Genomic DNA, 16055 nt, shown 5'->3' with positions numbered 1-16055 from the left:
ATGCTGGCCCATGATGTCAGAGGCAGATGGTGGTATGGCAGTAGGGGTTGGACTTCCCCTCATCACAATTCTGTTACATTTTGTTGCAGTATGACACGAGGTCTGACATGGAAGTGTGTATGAAGCAAAGGGGTGTCACTGAATTCCTCCACATGGAAAAAGTGGCACCATTCAGTGAAGCAGTGCGTGGTGTATTTCAGCTGTGGTGACAGAGACAGCAGATCACCTCCACTGGTGCAGATTTTTACAAGCACGTCATACAGGCTCTTGTTCATTGCTGGTGAAAAAGCATAGCTCATAGTGGTGACTGTGCTGAAAAAAAGTGTTTTGTAGCTGAGAATCAAACAGTGTTATTGTGCTCTTTGTTTCAATTGTAGTTTTGATGGAAATAAATAAAAGGCATTACTTTCAGAGTGATCTGTGTACTTTCCATGTATAAGTTATCATTTCTGAAGTTCAGTTACTTTATCAGTGCTCAGAATCTGATTAACAGTGCATATATATGAAAGCACACAAATTTGGGACACACATGGTCTACTGTTGATCCAATACACATACATCCTCACAAAGAAATACTGTGCTTTAGTAGTCTTCCATGAAGATTAACTGAGGCCAGCCACAAAATCCCTAGATTAGCCATTAACTCTGCATTGCCATGTACAGCCATTATTTCACCTACTTATTACTTCACTCCACTGCCCTTGCTGCCTGCTGCTGTGATCCTTGCCTCTTGCTACACACACACCTCTTGAGCAATGACAGTGCTTTGTTTTAGCTCACAGGATCCAGCCTGATATGCACTTTTTTTCTAGAGATTAGGAATGTGCTGTTTATACTGGGTTAAGGACTTGTGTGCATGGTGTAGATTTTTAGTTAATCTCTAACAGATAAGCAGGTCATGCTTGAGAATAAGCAGGGGATATGATTTGTTACATTAAAAACAACATAAGGCAGTATTTTTCATTTGGGGTAGTCAACTCTGTCAAGGTTGAAGTGGTATTGAGATGATATACTAAGGAAGCATTTTATATTTTTCTAAATGTGCTATAAAATAATATATGCAGTTGGAATTGTAGGTGAAATAAGAACAAAAGCACTGAATCTGGAAGCGAGGAGAAAGGCAGGGTCAGGTGCTCTGAATGACAACTGAAAGACTTTTCTCCAGTATTTGTGTACATTTTGGTTTCAGCAGCCACTGCGTGAAGAATGGCTGCTACAGTAAATTAGATGGAAGAGTCAGTATCAGTGGGGTATATTTTGGTCACACTGGGCAGGATTATCTAATGCTGCCTATAGTATCTCTCTGGCAGGTAGCCAAGAAGCAAAGTGGAGACTGTAAACAGAAACATGATAAAATTACAGCCCAGATCTGTACCTGCTGAAATGTATGCTAGATTTACCAGCAGCTCCAAGGGAGATGGACTCTCTGAAACTTTCCAGTAAACCACTTGGAATAAAACCTACTTCAAGGAGCATTATCAATTATCTTCTTCAGGAAGAATTATCTAGGCTGAGTGAATTTTGGATTCACCAACCAAAAGATGCAGCAGTTTTTAGCCAGATCTGACATACCTCTAATAACACATAAGTTGTATTTAAGTGACTACTAGAACTAAGTGTGAGGAATGGCAAAGAAACCTCTCCCAGCTGGATGTGTGAAAGTATCTTGAGTCCCAGATCTTGTGGATGCTGCAAAGCTAACTAGCTTGATTGGCAGCCAGGTCTGGGCACTCAAATTAGCTTGTCTATGAACATGTCTCCTATGGCAGAGGGCAAACCACGGCCTCAGTGTTCTGGCTGCTTCCAAACTTGCTCGTGGGATGTCGGAGGTTTCACTCGGCCACCCCCGTGGCCGGCAGAGCTGTAGGAAGCAGCACTGGGGGCCTTTCCCCACCTTCTCCTGGCAAAGCAGGTGCGCTGGGAGCTGCAGAAAGGGGAGCTTCAGCTCCAGCTCTGAACGGCTGTTGCAGCCATTGCCTTGGCTCAAACTGCCTTCAGAGTGCCAGGCGAGATTTTCTAATGCAAGTGGTGGTGGCCACGACCTTAAAAGCTGAAAGCTGCACGTTATCTCCTGTCCTGTGAACAGAACTCTGGAAGAATAATCCCACTGTGTGCTCAGATGGAAGACTAAGCGCATCCAAATGGAAACTTCCAGGCTTTTCGGGGCTAGCTGCCTTACAAAGGCTGTGAAGAGATTGACTGGTAACTAAAAATGCTATGTAAGCTGTGTTTCGACCTCTGATCCCAGGGCCCACGTCCAACAGAGGTGTCTGTTCACAGCAGTGGGGAGGAAGCACCTCGACGTGAGGGGACGGTGGTGCTCCCGTATTGCTGCCGTTTGCACTGACGGCACTCAGCGCTCAGGTGCCGAGGTGTGCGGCGGACATCATTCCTCTGACATCTGGCTTACGAGGACTCCCCTGTGTCTCACTGCAGCCATCAGCACCACCACCCACGGCTGCAGGCCAGCCCGGGAGCCGGTTTTCTTTCTAAGGGTGACCCCAAGCCCGCTCGGCTGCGGTGACAAACATGATAGCATCCCAGCACTTCCCCGCCCACCCCGCGCCGCCAGCCTCGCGCGGCACAACGGCTCCAACGGACGAGCGCGAGCCTCCGCCCCGCTGCAGCCGGCAGGCCGGCCCCGCGCCTCCTGATTGGCTATCGGTGATGTCATCGCGCGCACATACGGGCACTGCCCGCCGCCCCCCGGGGGGCCGCGCACCTTTCCCCTCCCCGCCCGCGATGTGGCCAATCGCCGCGCGGAGCGGCGCCCGCGCGCTGAAGCTCCGCGGGAGCCCACCGTCCCCGTGGGATTGGCAGGAGAGAGGGCCAATCGGTAGGAGGCACCCGCCGCCCGGGTCACGCCCATTTCGAGCGGCAGCGGCCGGGGCAGGAGAGGCCGCGCGACTGGCGGCGCTGGGAGCCAATGGCCTGCAGGCAAAACGCGCCGGGAGGGAGAGGCGGCGGCGGCGGGGGGAGGGCGGCGGGGAGGGGCGAGGCGCTCACTGACAGCCGCTTCCGTCAGCCCTACCCAGGCTGCGAGGCCGGGGGAAAAAGAGTGGAGAAAGGCAGTCTCCGTGCGCGGAGCCTTGATTGACAAGAGGGGCAGCCAGTCGTTAACGAAACAGGGGCGCGGTACCCAATCAGGGAAAGCTCCTCGTCGGGGGCTGGCGGGTGAGCGGCGAACGGATCGGCCAATGGCAACGTGGCAGGGTAGCGCGAGCGGGGCGGGAGGCCAATGGCCTCTCGGGGAGGGCGGGCCGGGCTGAGCGACGGCCGCATCAGCCAATAGGCAGAGCCGGAGGCGGGCCGGGTGCCGGGCCCCTCCCGCGGCTCCGTGACGTGGGCGGAGGGGAGGGCGGGCCCGGCGGCGGCCTTCGGGACGGGGGCTCCCAACATGTCGGCGCTGCTGGCGGCGCTCGGAGTGCGCGAGCGCGCGGCGACCGCGGCCGGCGGCGGCCAGCGCAGGGCGGCCCAGGCCTGAGGCCTACCCGGGCTCCCCCGAGCCGATCTAAGGCGGGTCCGGGCCCGAGCCGGGCCGCCCGGCGCCCGAACGCCGGGGGACGCCGGCGCTCCTTCGCCGACAGGTAGCGGGGTCGGGGCCCGCCGCGGGATCGTGGCTTCGGCGGGCCGGCGAAGGGGAGGGGGCGGAGGGGCTCAGGAGCGGGCGTTGCGGAACGGGAGGGCCCTGCGCGCGGCGGGGGGGCGGCCTGCTCGCGTGGGGCCGGCGGGCGGGCAGGGCCTGCTGCGCGCCTGCCTCGGGCAGCGGGGAGGTACCGCGCAGGCCCGGCCTCCACCTCGCCGTGTCGAGCTCGGGGCCGCGCCGGCGCCGGCGCCGGCCTCCCGGGGGAGGCGAACCCCGAGCAGAGGCCCGCGGGCCGGGTGCTGCTCTTAGGTCCGGTCCCGCGAAGGTAACGTGGGGAGCGGAGCGGAGCGAGGAAAGGGCGGGAGGGGTGGGCGAGCCGGACCCGCGCACGTGCATTGGCTGCGCCCGAGCGAGTGGTGGGGCCGCCGGCGGTGTGTGCCCAGGGGCGGTAGTGCGGGCCTCGGGTCGGAGCGGGCAGCTGGCGTTAGGCCCGGGAGCCGCGGGGAGCGGGGGCTGCGCGGAGGAGCTGCCGGCACGCCTACAGGGGCAGCGCTGCTGCGAGGGTCGTGGGGAAGGGAGAGAAGTTGGAGATTCTCTTGTTGTGGCTGGAAGGTCGAGGGGTTTGGGACCGCCGTGTATGGTTGTGGGTATGGCGTAGCTGCACATTATGGCTAGGCGGAGAGTGGGAGTCATTCTGATGGACTGGAGGCAGCTGTGTGTGGGGTAGGCTGAGGGGCATGTTTATATCTGTGTTTATACTTGGGAGATGCAGATGGTGGGTGAAACCACACGTGTTTAGGAACAGTGGTATGTGAAGGCTTATAAATCTAGCGGCAATAGGTGGACGGTCCTGTGTAGGGTGTGAGAGGTAAAGGGATAAGTTGTGTGTCCTCTAAACACTGTGGGGGAGGGCGACTTCGGGTGGTAGCTGAGGCACAGATACAACAAGTTCCTACCAGGGTTCTTAACTTGTTTCTGTTGGTACCTGGCGTGGTAAGCCACAGTGTGTCTGACCTCCGTGTGTATTACAAGCTGGTATGTGGGCAGGTAGACACGCGTGGTCCTAACTGCATGCAAGTTGATTTGCCTGGTGTGTGTAGTGAGGGCCTGAAGATGTGTGGCTGTCTGCAGCTGGGCGAGCCCTACTGCTGGTGTAGTGAGGCAGGCTGGGACAGCGAGCAGCAGGGTCTTTGTCCTGAGAACATGTCAAGAGCTGTGAGTTGCTGTCATACCCACGGTGACATGGAAGGCCTGGATACTGCGTGTCGAAGCTCTGGAATCCCAAGTGGAAATCCTGTGGCAGTTGCTATGTGTTGAGGACACTGGTGCTGTTTGGAGAAGAGCCTACATGTATGCTAGTAGAGACTGGTGGAAACATAGGGACCTATATTTGTGACGAGTCAGGCAGTACATGTTTCTGTCTGTGAGGGCATCAGTGCACTCTTCTTGTGGGTAAATTATTTGGGATTACTGTAGATTATGAGGACTTGAGGGGATTTGGCCATATACTTAAAAGTAGAAATGAACATCAGAGTATTTGCAAGGTTTTGTTGAGGAAAGAGGGGGATAGGATGAGATGGTGAGGATTGTGCATCTGCAGAGTGAAGGTTGTGTTAGGCATTGCGCACATGTGTGTATCAGGGGAATGCTATTGGTACAAAAGGGAAACTGGAATTTTCCTGTTGCTGAGTTAGTTGGAACTATAGTCTGTGTGGAGAGAAAGGCAGGCTTTTATTACTGTGAATGTGAAAAGCTAAAATGGCAGGGGACATTAAGCAAACTGGGGTTGGTGTTCCTGCTGTGTCCTGGGCAGGTAGCAGGTGGTGGGTGGTCCTGCCTCCCCTCAGTGTGCAGAGGAGTGCAGTATAGTTGTGACAGCCAATGGAAACTAAAAAATAAATGAATATGAGTTGGTATTGCAGGGTTACAGGAGTCTACCAAATGGTCACAAGGTTTCTCTTCAAGAAACCTTTTTTTTTTTTTTTTTCTTCTGCTTTATTTTGTTCTGTTTGTCTCAGTAGGTAAATTGTCCATTAGCTTAGTGTAAACTTTTGCTGAAACAAATGCTTGTAACAGTCTTGGCAGATGAGCTGCTAACTAAAAGCACTGTGTACAGACAAGCTCCATGCATGTGGATTGAGGCTAGGCTGTCTGTGCTTGTGCGTTATGTAAACCTTTATACTTACGTTGACTTTGTGTCAAAGGTACTGGCTGTAAGGTTGTTTGGAGAAGGCTTAGTGCCTGAGCATTTGAGGGCCTGAGATCTGTGAAGTGATGATTTACAGTGGGAAGTTGTTTGACTTGGGTGAAAATATAGAGAAAGTGCATTTGTGTGTCCCATGTTCTGTATGTTTTTGGTAGTATGAATTATTTGTTTACATGGCACATCATCTCGTATTCTGTATAGATGCTTGGAGGAGGTTGTGTTATGGGATATGTGGTTTGATTATGGTGCATAGCATCAATAAATGGGGATTCTGAATTAACATAGTATGGGAAGGGCTGTGTGTAGTGTGAGGCTGGCAGCTGGAGGCCTTACGTGTTTAACAGATGCGGTTAGAAGTCTTGGAGGACTTTGGGGTGTTAGTAGTTTGGGGAGTCTTGTGTTGGCTGCAAAGGAAAAAGGAGAAAGGAATGAGGTCGGTGTGTGACTTTTGTTTGAAGGGCAAAATGATTGAAAGCCATGTGTAGAATCTAGTTTATTTTTATTGCAATAGCTGTGAGGTGGTCAATTAAAAAGGCAGAAGGTGGAGAAAAAAGGTGTCTCTTGTAGTTATCATAGATTATCCAGGGTGTTTGCTCGTCACTGATGTGGAATTACCACTGGATGCTGGTTCACGTAGATGTTTCAAAGGTGATTGCTCAAATGTGCTTCTGACTTGTTTTATTAAGCTTGAGACCACACCTTACATAAATATAAACTCATCACGATTTAAGTTAGAGCTTGTGGAATCAGTGTGTGGAATAAGCTGCTGGATGTAAGTAAAGGACTACCATTCTCAGGGAGGGTTACTGAGTGTGGTTAATATTTCTTAAACGTTAACTTGATGCTTTTTTCTTTTAATCTGTCCCCTGTTGTACTGATTCACTTCTAATATTTGATTTAAAAATAAAAAATGCAACAGTACTTGAAATATTTGTATTATAATCACGAATATCACTTTTTGGATCAGTTTTCATCTTCTTTCAGTCTGAAAATTCAGATTTACTCTATGGTAGCATCGTGGATCATCGTTATATTAGGAATGCATAGGCATGTCACGTTGGCCTGTTGCTGGCTTAGCACAGTGTCAATAGCTGCTCTTTTCCAGTCAGCACTGGGAGACAACTAGCTGCTGGTTTTTGTGAGCACAGTGTTCACAGAGTCAATGGGGAGGCCTTGGTAAAACAATCCAAGTTCTAGACTCAGGGTGTGAATTATGGAGAGTGGTTAACAGGTCACACATATCTGTGTCCATTTTTTTTCCTCTAACATTGACCATCTCTATCACCTTGTATGCTCTAATTTTTATCTGTACTTTTTTCATTTTCTGCCACGTTGTTGAACAATCTGTGAATTCAGTGCTGCACTCCAGTTTCTCTTTGCCTCTCTGAAGATAAAGATGCATCCATCAGATCTGGGGCATTTGGGCAGCCCAAGTGCTTTGATCTGAATATTGATTTTTCTCAGCAAATTGGAGAAAAGCAATGCTGATTTCTTGAAAAACTGTTGAAGTTCTTGCAACCTATGCTATTTGCATGTTTTTCACCTTCATTCTGTGCTTCAGTTATTTACGCTTGATTATCTGCAAGATTTGGCTTACATATGTACAGGGTGTGAACTGTCACATTTTCGTCCTGTTTTAATTGCTTGTGATGTGAGAGATGTTTTATGAAATTTCAGGGGTGGTTTTGCTCTGTCTTTCAGTCTGTCTAGCATGCACGAAATCTTCAGGGAATTTAACTACAGTATGTGGATGAAGCATTACAGGTTCTTAATTCAGAAACAGGAAGTATCAACTAACATCAGGCTATAAAAATGTGGAGAAAAGGAATTGTTTGTTTGGACAGTGAAAAACAAATCCTTGATGCAAGAGTAAGGATGCTGTGTTTCCAAAACCAACCCAAGCTGTTTTTCTATGATAGATAGCCTTACGAACTCTTTAGCTATTTGCCTAATGTCTTTCAGGCTCAGGCAGATATCTAGCATGGGAGTCAAACTAGCAGTGAGTCAAACAAGCTGAAATTTGGCAAATCTGTCTGAGATTGATTGCTTCTAGTGTGGGAGTTTCAACCATGCATGTAAGTGTTGTGAGTTGAAGAGTGTATGGGACCTACAGCATTTGTGGAATGTACCCGAGCAGTACCACGTGCCAATGCCAAACATAAATTCTTAAGAATTAATTATTGTTGCCAAGAAAACTAGTCTGAGAAGTTTGGCGTGAGCTGGAAATTACTCTTGCATTTTAGCACCGATCTTCATTTCTTGAGCTGTTATTGGTATGGTGAAACATAAGGGTTGCTAATGAGTGTAGTTTAAGTTAGTCTTCTGGCTTTTGGGAGAATTTACATTGGGAGACAAGGCAGAAAAATGTTTTTAGTGTAGATATTGATAAAAGCTCCCCCTCCTCATCTCAGCTACTGCAGCCATCTCTACAAATTGAGGGAGGTTTTCAGGCCAGGTATTGTTCTGCTATGAAAAATAAATTGCCCCCTACTGCTCCCCTATGCACCATTACTTTCTCAGTAATATTCATTCAGCTCATGGTTTTATGATGTTACTACATCACTGTCTGATGGTGTAGGTTCTCAGCTTTTTTGATGGAAAATGATCTTTTCACTGAGCTTTCTTTCATGTGAATGATGAACCCAGGTGCTGAAATCTTCCTGGGAGACTTTACCAGAATTCAGCTCAGGAAAATAGCCTATTCACTTAAGGATGTTTCAGACCAGGCTATTGGAGAGTTTGAGATGGCTCTGGTGTGTTTGGTAATGACAAGTTAATGACCACAAACTTCCTATTAGGTAACAGAGGAAAGCAGCAGTCTGTCTTGGTGGTTTCCAGGGGATTAGTGTATGTTAAGACAAAATATCACCTTCAGTATTTCAGTAACCCCAGTGCAGGAAGTTGACCTTTACTGAATGTAGGGCAAACGTGGTTCTGTGTTGTTAGAATGTGACATATCATCAAGGAGGTAAAGAAATAAGGTGCTGATTTCTTTAGTAGAAGAGGTAATGTTTTATTGTTAATGCTGTGATAGTGTGTGGTTCACACAATATTGCTTTGGCCTGTTCTCACCAGTTCTCCTGTCTTATCAAAGCCAGGTATAGTTGAAAACTCACGACCTTGTATTTAAAATCTTGTGGCAGAAGAAAAGTTGGTGACGAGAGAGAAACATCTTAAATGATAGAACTTATCTGTAAAGAATTGATAATTGATCCAAGCAGAAAATTGAAATAAATAGCAATTATGATAATCCTTTAATATACATGGAAATATTAATAAACACTCATTGGCATCTTCTGAAACCAGGGCAACTTTTTTTCCTGGGCAAGTGTGTTGTTTAAAATGATGGACAAGTAATATAAAGCCTTATGGAGCACGTGCTTTGTTCTCTACCCCGAGCTTGAGTGGAGCCACTGATGTGGGCTATTGTACTGTGTTTTCAGTGTTTCTTAAAAGGTTGTATGGTACAGTAGATGTAGGTGATACATGGAATGTGTAGTTTTTTGAGGTTTTTAGGTTTAATAGGAAAACTTTCCTAGGTGTATCCCACCAGATTTTGATGATTGTAACTGCAAGGGAGTGGAGGCAAGACTGAATGAATGCTGAAACACCTGTGCTATGGTTACTGCAGAAGAAAGGCTCAAATCCTCAGTGTAGCCACCTTAGGCCTAATGAGGTGATGTGTTGGTGGCTCAGGACAAGCTACTGCTGCTTGAAGGTTTCTTGGATGAATGGGCAGTATCTGCCATATTGCTTGTATTTATATCATCAAGCTGTATGCTGTAAGTGAAGGTGACCTGTAGAGTGGAAAGGTAAGTTATGTGGACCTGGTATATGTAGTTACCATATATGTGATTTGTGTGATTGTATTTTAGACCAGTTGTAGTCTGGTTTTGAGTATACCCCTAATACTGCTGGCTATTAGGTGTTCTCCGGGAGTTTTATTCAAGGTAAATGTCAGAGATGTCCAGATGATGTGCTTGGAAACTACTCCGAGGGTGCAAACTAAAGCATAGCGCATGGGATGACTCAGATTTCCTTGAAAGTGCACTGCTGGTCCAAATGAAAATGCTAATGCAGATGTTCTGATTGGGTCTTGAAGCATCTTAGAGCATTGCAGAGGGTGTTGAGCAGTGTGTAGGTCTACATCCTCCATTCTTGAGCCTCTTGATTGCTGTTGTCAGTCCTGGACGATCTCTTACTAAGGCATTTTATCTATCTTGAAAGGTATCTGAACCTTTGTTCCCAAATTATTGTCCCTAGAGCTGAGATTTAGTGATAAAATTACCAGTACTAAAACAGCAATACTGGAAAGCAGTTCTTTCGTGGCTTTACTTCAGTTAATCAAGAATGAAATGAGTGTCTGTGAAGCTTGGCTTCCTGTGGCTTGGTGTCTTGTGGTTGGAGTTTTTCTGAGTTGCAAGTCAGCTCTGAAAGTATTTTTGTGTGTTTGGGGCACGTGTAATATATGTGTCCTGCACAGCAAGGTGCTATCGGTAACAAAGCTGAGCTCCTGTAATACTTGTTCTCAAGAGGCACTAGTTTAGATGGAATGTCTCTACATGATCCAGCTATTTATTACCACAAAATTCACAGAACATGATTATTTGTTGAAGTATTTACTCTTGTGTTAACTTATGAATTGTGGTCAGTTTGTGCAAACTGCTGAGGGAGGGGAATTGGAGCTTGGCTTTCTGTGGTTGTATTCGGTCTTTTCATGGCAACTCTTGCTTTATCTAAAGCCTTTTTATATTTAGCAATGATTTGTATTTCTTCCATAAGAGTTAAAAACTACTTTATTCTCTCCCTCCAGTGTTTCAGGTTACTTATGTAGAGGTAGGAAATGGTGCTCCTAACAGTGGCAACTTTTCTACAATCTCTTCTCTACAGGACAGATACAGTTATTGAGGGCACCCAGCATACATATTGAAAGGGCCCCAAATGGATGGATATAAATTTTCCCAGATGTACATTGTAGTCTTCTGTAATGATTTCTGTGAAACTGGAGACTAGTAATATCCCCTGGTACATGAAGTTGTTTTGGGCTGTGAATGAGGTTTTTTTAAAATGAGCAGTGTATTGATGCCTGGAGTGCTGCAAGTTTTGATTTTGAGGGTGGTAGATGAGCACTTAGAAGGGACTTTGATTTGTGATTGCTTTTGTGACCTTGAAAAGCTGCTGAAACTCTGATGTGCTTTGGAACTTGTCAGATGAGTACTACTGTACTTGGGTGATGTTACATTTCTTTGTCTTTACATTTGTTCCTGGAGACACATCATAGGAATGAACTTTGTTTCAATTTTTTTCTTTCCTCTGAAAATGTTGTTTTAATGTGTTTTTTATTTATTTTTTTGAAGAAACAAAACCATCTATTTTACTGATGATGGTAAAATATCCCATACTTGGTGTGGGTTTGTCACCATCTTCTGGTTCTCTTACTGATGGCTTAGAGTGATGGAAATGCTTGAGGTCTGAGTTATGTCTAATTATGTTACTCAGAGGGATACTTTGTCTAAAACATGGCACTCCATTGTGGGTAAAACTAGACAAATAGTATTCTTGTACGTAACCAAAATGCACATGTTTTTGTGAAAGCAATAGCTAGAACTAATACTGTTTTTTGGTGAAGTTTATTTCAGAAATCCTCTACAAGTGCACCATAATTGAATTGCTGTTTAAAGAGGATGTCATTGGCATTGTCATGAAGGTGCTTTAATAGGAGCAATGGCTCGCTTTGTGAGACATTTTCCAACCAGCCCTTCTTTTGGCTGTCTTTTACAATGTAAAGAAACTGAAAGCAATTTAAGTGGTACAGAAATGAGAATGTTTCACAGTGTTTGGTAACGTCAAATAGCTGTGCAGTTTCCTCTGCAGGCAAATCTGAGAGCTCATCAGTTTTTGAGAAATGGTAAAAGCTTTAGTGTAATGTTCTTTCTGAAGTAATAATTTAATTTGTGTGTTAGGCAGGGAAAAAAAGTGTTGTTAGAACTTTGCCATAGTCATGACTATTTTTTCCTACTCTTATATCATAGTGAAATGATATATTTCATTTGACTTATGTTTTCTGTTTGGTATGCATCATGCTGAACCATATCTATGCTTTGATATGTGGGGTCTTGTTTTCATTTGACTTTAGGCTTTTAGTTTTGTTTTTCACTATGTAAGAGTAAGACGTGATGCAGGCAACTCCTGGGTTGAATGCCAATATCTAGTTTGTAACTGAATCCAATAGGATGACATCTAAGTAAAGCAAATCTCACCGTCTGTAGGCAGGAGAAGAACAACTCTGAAGTACTTAATGATCTCAAAATAGTAGTTGATGTTAACCATAGCCATTTACTATGTGTTTTTGACCACTCTCTTAGTGTATGTGTGTGTGTGTATTTATATATATATATAAAATTAGGGTTCCCTAATTAGGCACCCTAATATATAAATATGTATTTTATATATATATATATATATAAATATATATGTATTATATATATAAAATATATATAAAAATAAAAATTAAAAAATCTATTAAATATATATATATGTATTATATATATATAATTTATTTATTTATTTTAAGAAAGAAGAAATGGTGTTAACTTAGAATATAGTTTCCCAGGAGAAGGGATAAGGTTAGAGATTGTCAAAACATCTTCTGATGACTTTTTTCTGACGTTCATTGAAGTGAGACTTACTTAAGGAGCCAGAGGGGAAGGAATGAAATTGCAGTGTTGTTTAGGATTCCTGAAATAAAATTGTGCTATTGTTGTCCATGACAGGGAAAAGAATTTACCGTGCTTAGAAAAATGTAATCAGGGAAGCGTTCTGAAACTGCATTTGTGAAACCCTGTATTAATTTATTCCTGGAAAATACTGTCCTTCAAAAGTACTTTATATTCACAGCTGTTTTTGACTCTAATTTTCTTCCATGTTTCTGTATATGTGCAGGGGAAAGTAGGACTCCATCTAGAAAGAGCCCTGATCAGTTACTGCTTGACTTTTTTTCTTCCCCACCAGTGCTAGTTGTTTTGTTCAGGGTTAACAGACAAATGTTTTGTGTAAGCAGTGGCATGGGATAGTAATTCCAGAACTGAAATAATAATTTTTTGGGGGGAGAGAGATTTGTTCAGATATGAAGCCTGGTTATGTTGTCAGTTCTACGGAGAAGATGGAGCTAATGTGGAAGATGTCTTAATGCGTCTTAACATATTGTCCCTTTTCCATAAGTCTTGTTTGTCCAGTTTATCAGGAGTCTGGATACAGCAGAAGACTTGCATAGCAAGCAGAGGTGACAGCTCAGGTCTGTCATGGATTATCTAATTTCTTGAAGTAATGGTCCTAGTATGCTCTATTGGAATCTCTATTGTTCTTTCTCTGCTACTTTCCTTTTTAATGATCACCCTAAGCTGTTACTAGTACATAAGGAGTCAGTGAACTTGGGCCACCTATGAGCAAGCTTTCTTCTGCCCTGTAGTTTTGGTCCGACCTTAGAACTGTCAATTGATTCCACTTGTTTATCCTTCCCTTTCCTAGGGTCAAAACGCGATGCTGTTGCCAAATGAGAGAAACTAACAACAAGCAGGAGAGGAATTGAAATGCAGTAGATGCTTTTAGTGCAGAAGTAAATGAAAGTGCTTTCCAAAGAAACATGAGTTTACTGAAAACTTCTGCTAATGTAGAGAACGGTTGGATAGGCAGAGCGCTATCCATTGAGAGATGTTCTTCATTAACTCCTTAACCCTGGGCTGTGTTTGTATGCCTGTCTTTTCATCATGTGCAGGATTTTTACTGTCAGGTAGGCAAGATTTTATTACCAAGTTTTGGTGCTTACTGGAGTTTTTGCTTTGTGGAGATGCTGTGAGTCTTTAATACCAGTGTGGGTAAAAAATAGCAAGTGAAAGTTGACTGCTGACTTGTGCACTGCTGCTTTGAGGAGGTGTTTTGTATTTAGTTTTCATTCTCTCTCCTTATCGTTGCCAACGTGGTTTCTTTGAGCTCCTTTTGCTTCCCCCCCATTGTATTCCTTATTGAAAAGCGGTTGGGAGCGGGGCTGGAAGCTTCAGTCTGTGCTGCTTTTTTCCAAAGTTTTTTCACCTTGAACACTGTTTAAGAACAAATATAAACCGAAGTCCTGCAGGTAGAGAAAAACTTAATACGGGATGAAAATTCTTCTTATTTTGCGTGCAAGGTGGTGTGGAACTGATGGATTTAAATCTCCTTTTGAGGAAGCAAAAATTCTTAGAAGATCTTTTGGGGACTGAAGGAATGTATTTGGATTGAACTGTGGTGTTCAGAGGAAAAAAAAGGCTGAAATTATTTCTTGCCTCTTTTTCATTAACTGGGAAAAAGCAATCAAGCTTGTTTGCACTAGACAAGTGTAGCACTTCTGAAATGCTATGGACAGGACAAAAATAAACCATCGCGATTAGAGAAGTGGCTTGTATATAATTCAATCAAATCTGTCTTGTTTATTATGAGTTTCTTGTAGTTAGTGAATGGTTTGTTACTTCAGTGGCAGTGCAGGGCATTAGATACGTCTGCTCTCTTGTCAGCCAGGCAGTTATTACTACTTTGCAGCTGTTTAGAACAGTGGTTGTAAAATTTTGGAAGCTTATCTGTTACTTGGCTTAATTTTCTTTCAGTTGAGCTTCTTGAAGCAGCTTGTTACATGAGGTGAAAGCAGCTGCCACAGCAAAGGTTGGAGTAGAAGAGTACAGGTAGCGGGAGCACTGTCAATTTAGTTTAGCCAGCTTGTTGTGAGGCTGCACCCTGAGATATTTCAGAGGAGTTTCTCTTAAGGTATACTTAGAAACTGCCTGAGTACAATGGTTTGGATACTGTTCAGTACCCAATAACCTGTTTTACCAGTGGAAGCTGTACATTTGATTGAAATGTTACTGCTGATGCATTCTTGACAGTTCAAAGTAACATTCATTGTCCTGTGGCTATCTGCTCTGCTGAAGAGAAGAAGTCCAGATAGAAAACAATGTCAGGTTATGTCATCATTTTCAAAGATTAGTTTAAATTTAATTTAAACTAAGAATGTGAAGAAAAGGCAGTACTGGAAATTATGTCAACTGTGACAGTGTTAGCAGCGTCACCAGCTGTATTGTGATCCTAAAGTAAAAGAACTTGCCATCAATATTTAATGTTAAAACCTCTATTATAACTAAATCATGAATGTTCTTCTGGATTTTCCCCAAATGCACAGTGTGCTGCAGCTGATGACATGACTTCTTTTGTGGTGGTCATTCCTGTTTAATTAAATATCAGTGCTTGCTGATGAGAATATCTTTATTCCATAGGCACGTGAGAACACAGCAGGAACCAAAACTTTACATAGCAGAGACCATCGTGAGGGGTTCCAGAAAAAAGTTCCCAAGGGAGTTGGGCTGTTTTTCTCTGTCTTCTGTCATGTTTGCAAATTTCCCTGGGGGATAAGAGAATTGCTTCTGTTCATCAACTGTGGCATTGGTATTGTACACTGCTTAACGTGAAGCTGGAGCTTATTATCTGCTCCGTGCTTTCAGTGAAAGGTTTGGGAAACTGCAGAGAACTGAAGTATTTTGGGTGAAACTTGGGTACTGTCAGACCTGCTATGGACTGCAGTGACTGACTACTTGTTTCCAGGAGTTCTTGAGTTTGTTCAAGTTCAGAGGTCACAGTGAAGTGAATTTGCTTTCATTGTTTTTTGGAAGAAATCCAAACAATCTGAAAGGATGTAAGCAATCTGAATTTCAGATATTCTTCCTAATATCTGTAATAAACCATACTTAGGTTTTCTTGATAGCTTGCCGTTCTTTGCAGCTCCTCTTGTTCTTCTCTTCTCCTGTCATTGATTTCTATCATGAATTTTCAGTGGAGTTGTGAATACCAAATTTTTCCTCTTACAACTTCTGCAGTTATTGTCTTGTTGCCAGATACCTTGAGAAGTGGCCGGAAACTTCACTGCTTGGTGACTGTGTTCAGCTTGTTGAAATGTGCCTATCTGTGTGCACTGAACTCCTACATTTAGTCTGTGGAACATTTGAGTTGTGCTAATTGTTTAAGCTTAGAAAGTAATTTTTTCAGACGTCATTTCTGTGTTATATAAAAAAGCTTCCTCTTCCATATGCTAAAAATGTTAAATACTGCTTTATTTTATTAACATTATAAATTTGTAGTTAGTCAACCTATAGCAAACCACTTTATGCCCTTGAAAGTAGTGACTGGAGTTGCCAGTGTGGATTTATCATGGAAAAATCATTACCTGACCAGTTTGGCTGCCTT

At 44.2% G+C, this 16055-nt stretch overlaps 1 protein-coding gene and 1 long non-coding RNA gene across 7 annotated transcripts in view; both read left to right on the top strand.

The window, feature by feature from the left end:
• The window catches only part of LOC125688709 (uncharacterized), a 63011-nt gene extending 62600 nt beyond the window's left edge, over positions 1–411 (top strand). For all 3 annotated transcript variants that reach the window (XR_007374852.1, XR_007374850.1, XR_007374851.1), the window contains one exon: positions 90–411. This is a non-coding gene — a long non-coding RNA (uncharacterized LOC125688709). The remainder of the gene's footprint in view (positions 1–89) is intronic.
• A 3017-nt stretch (positions 412–3428) lies between these two features.
• PPM1B (protein phosphatase, Mg2+/Mn2+ dependent 1B) overlaps positions 3429–16055 on the top strand; it is a 53656-nt gene continuing 41029 nt past the window's right edge. Inside the window, exon 1 of one of the 4 annotated variants that reach the window (XM_048937845.1) lies at positions 3429–3587. The gene's annotated coding sequence lies outside the window, so the exon portion shown is untranslated. The remainder of the gene's footprint in view (positions 3588–16055) is intronic. The other 3 variants (XM_048937838.1, XM_048937843.1, XM_048937844.1) reach the window with 3 other exon arrangements.

The sequence above is a fragment of the Lagopus muta genome, chromosome 2 (assembly GCF_023343835.1).
Source record: "Lagopus muta isolate bLagMut1 chromosome 2, bLagMut1 primary, whole genome shotgun sequence".
Classification (NCBI taxonomy): domain Eukaryota; kingdom Metazoa; phylum Chordata; class Aves; order Galliformes; family Phasianidae; genus Lagopus; species Lagopus muta.
This window is presented reverse-complemented; position numbering and strand designations above follow the sequence as displayed.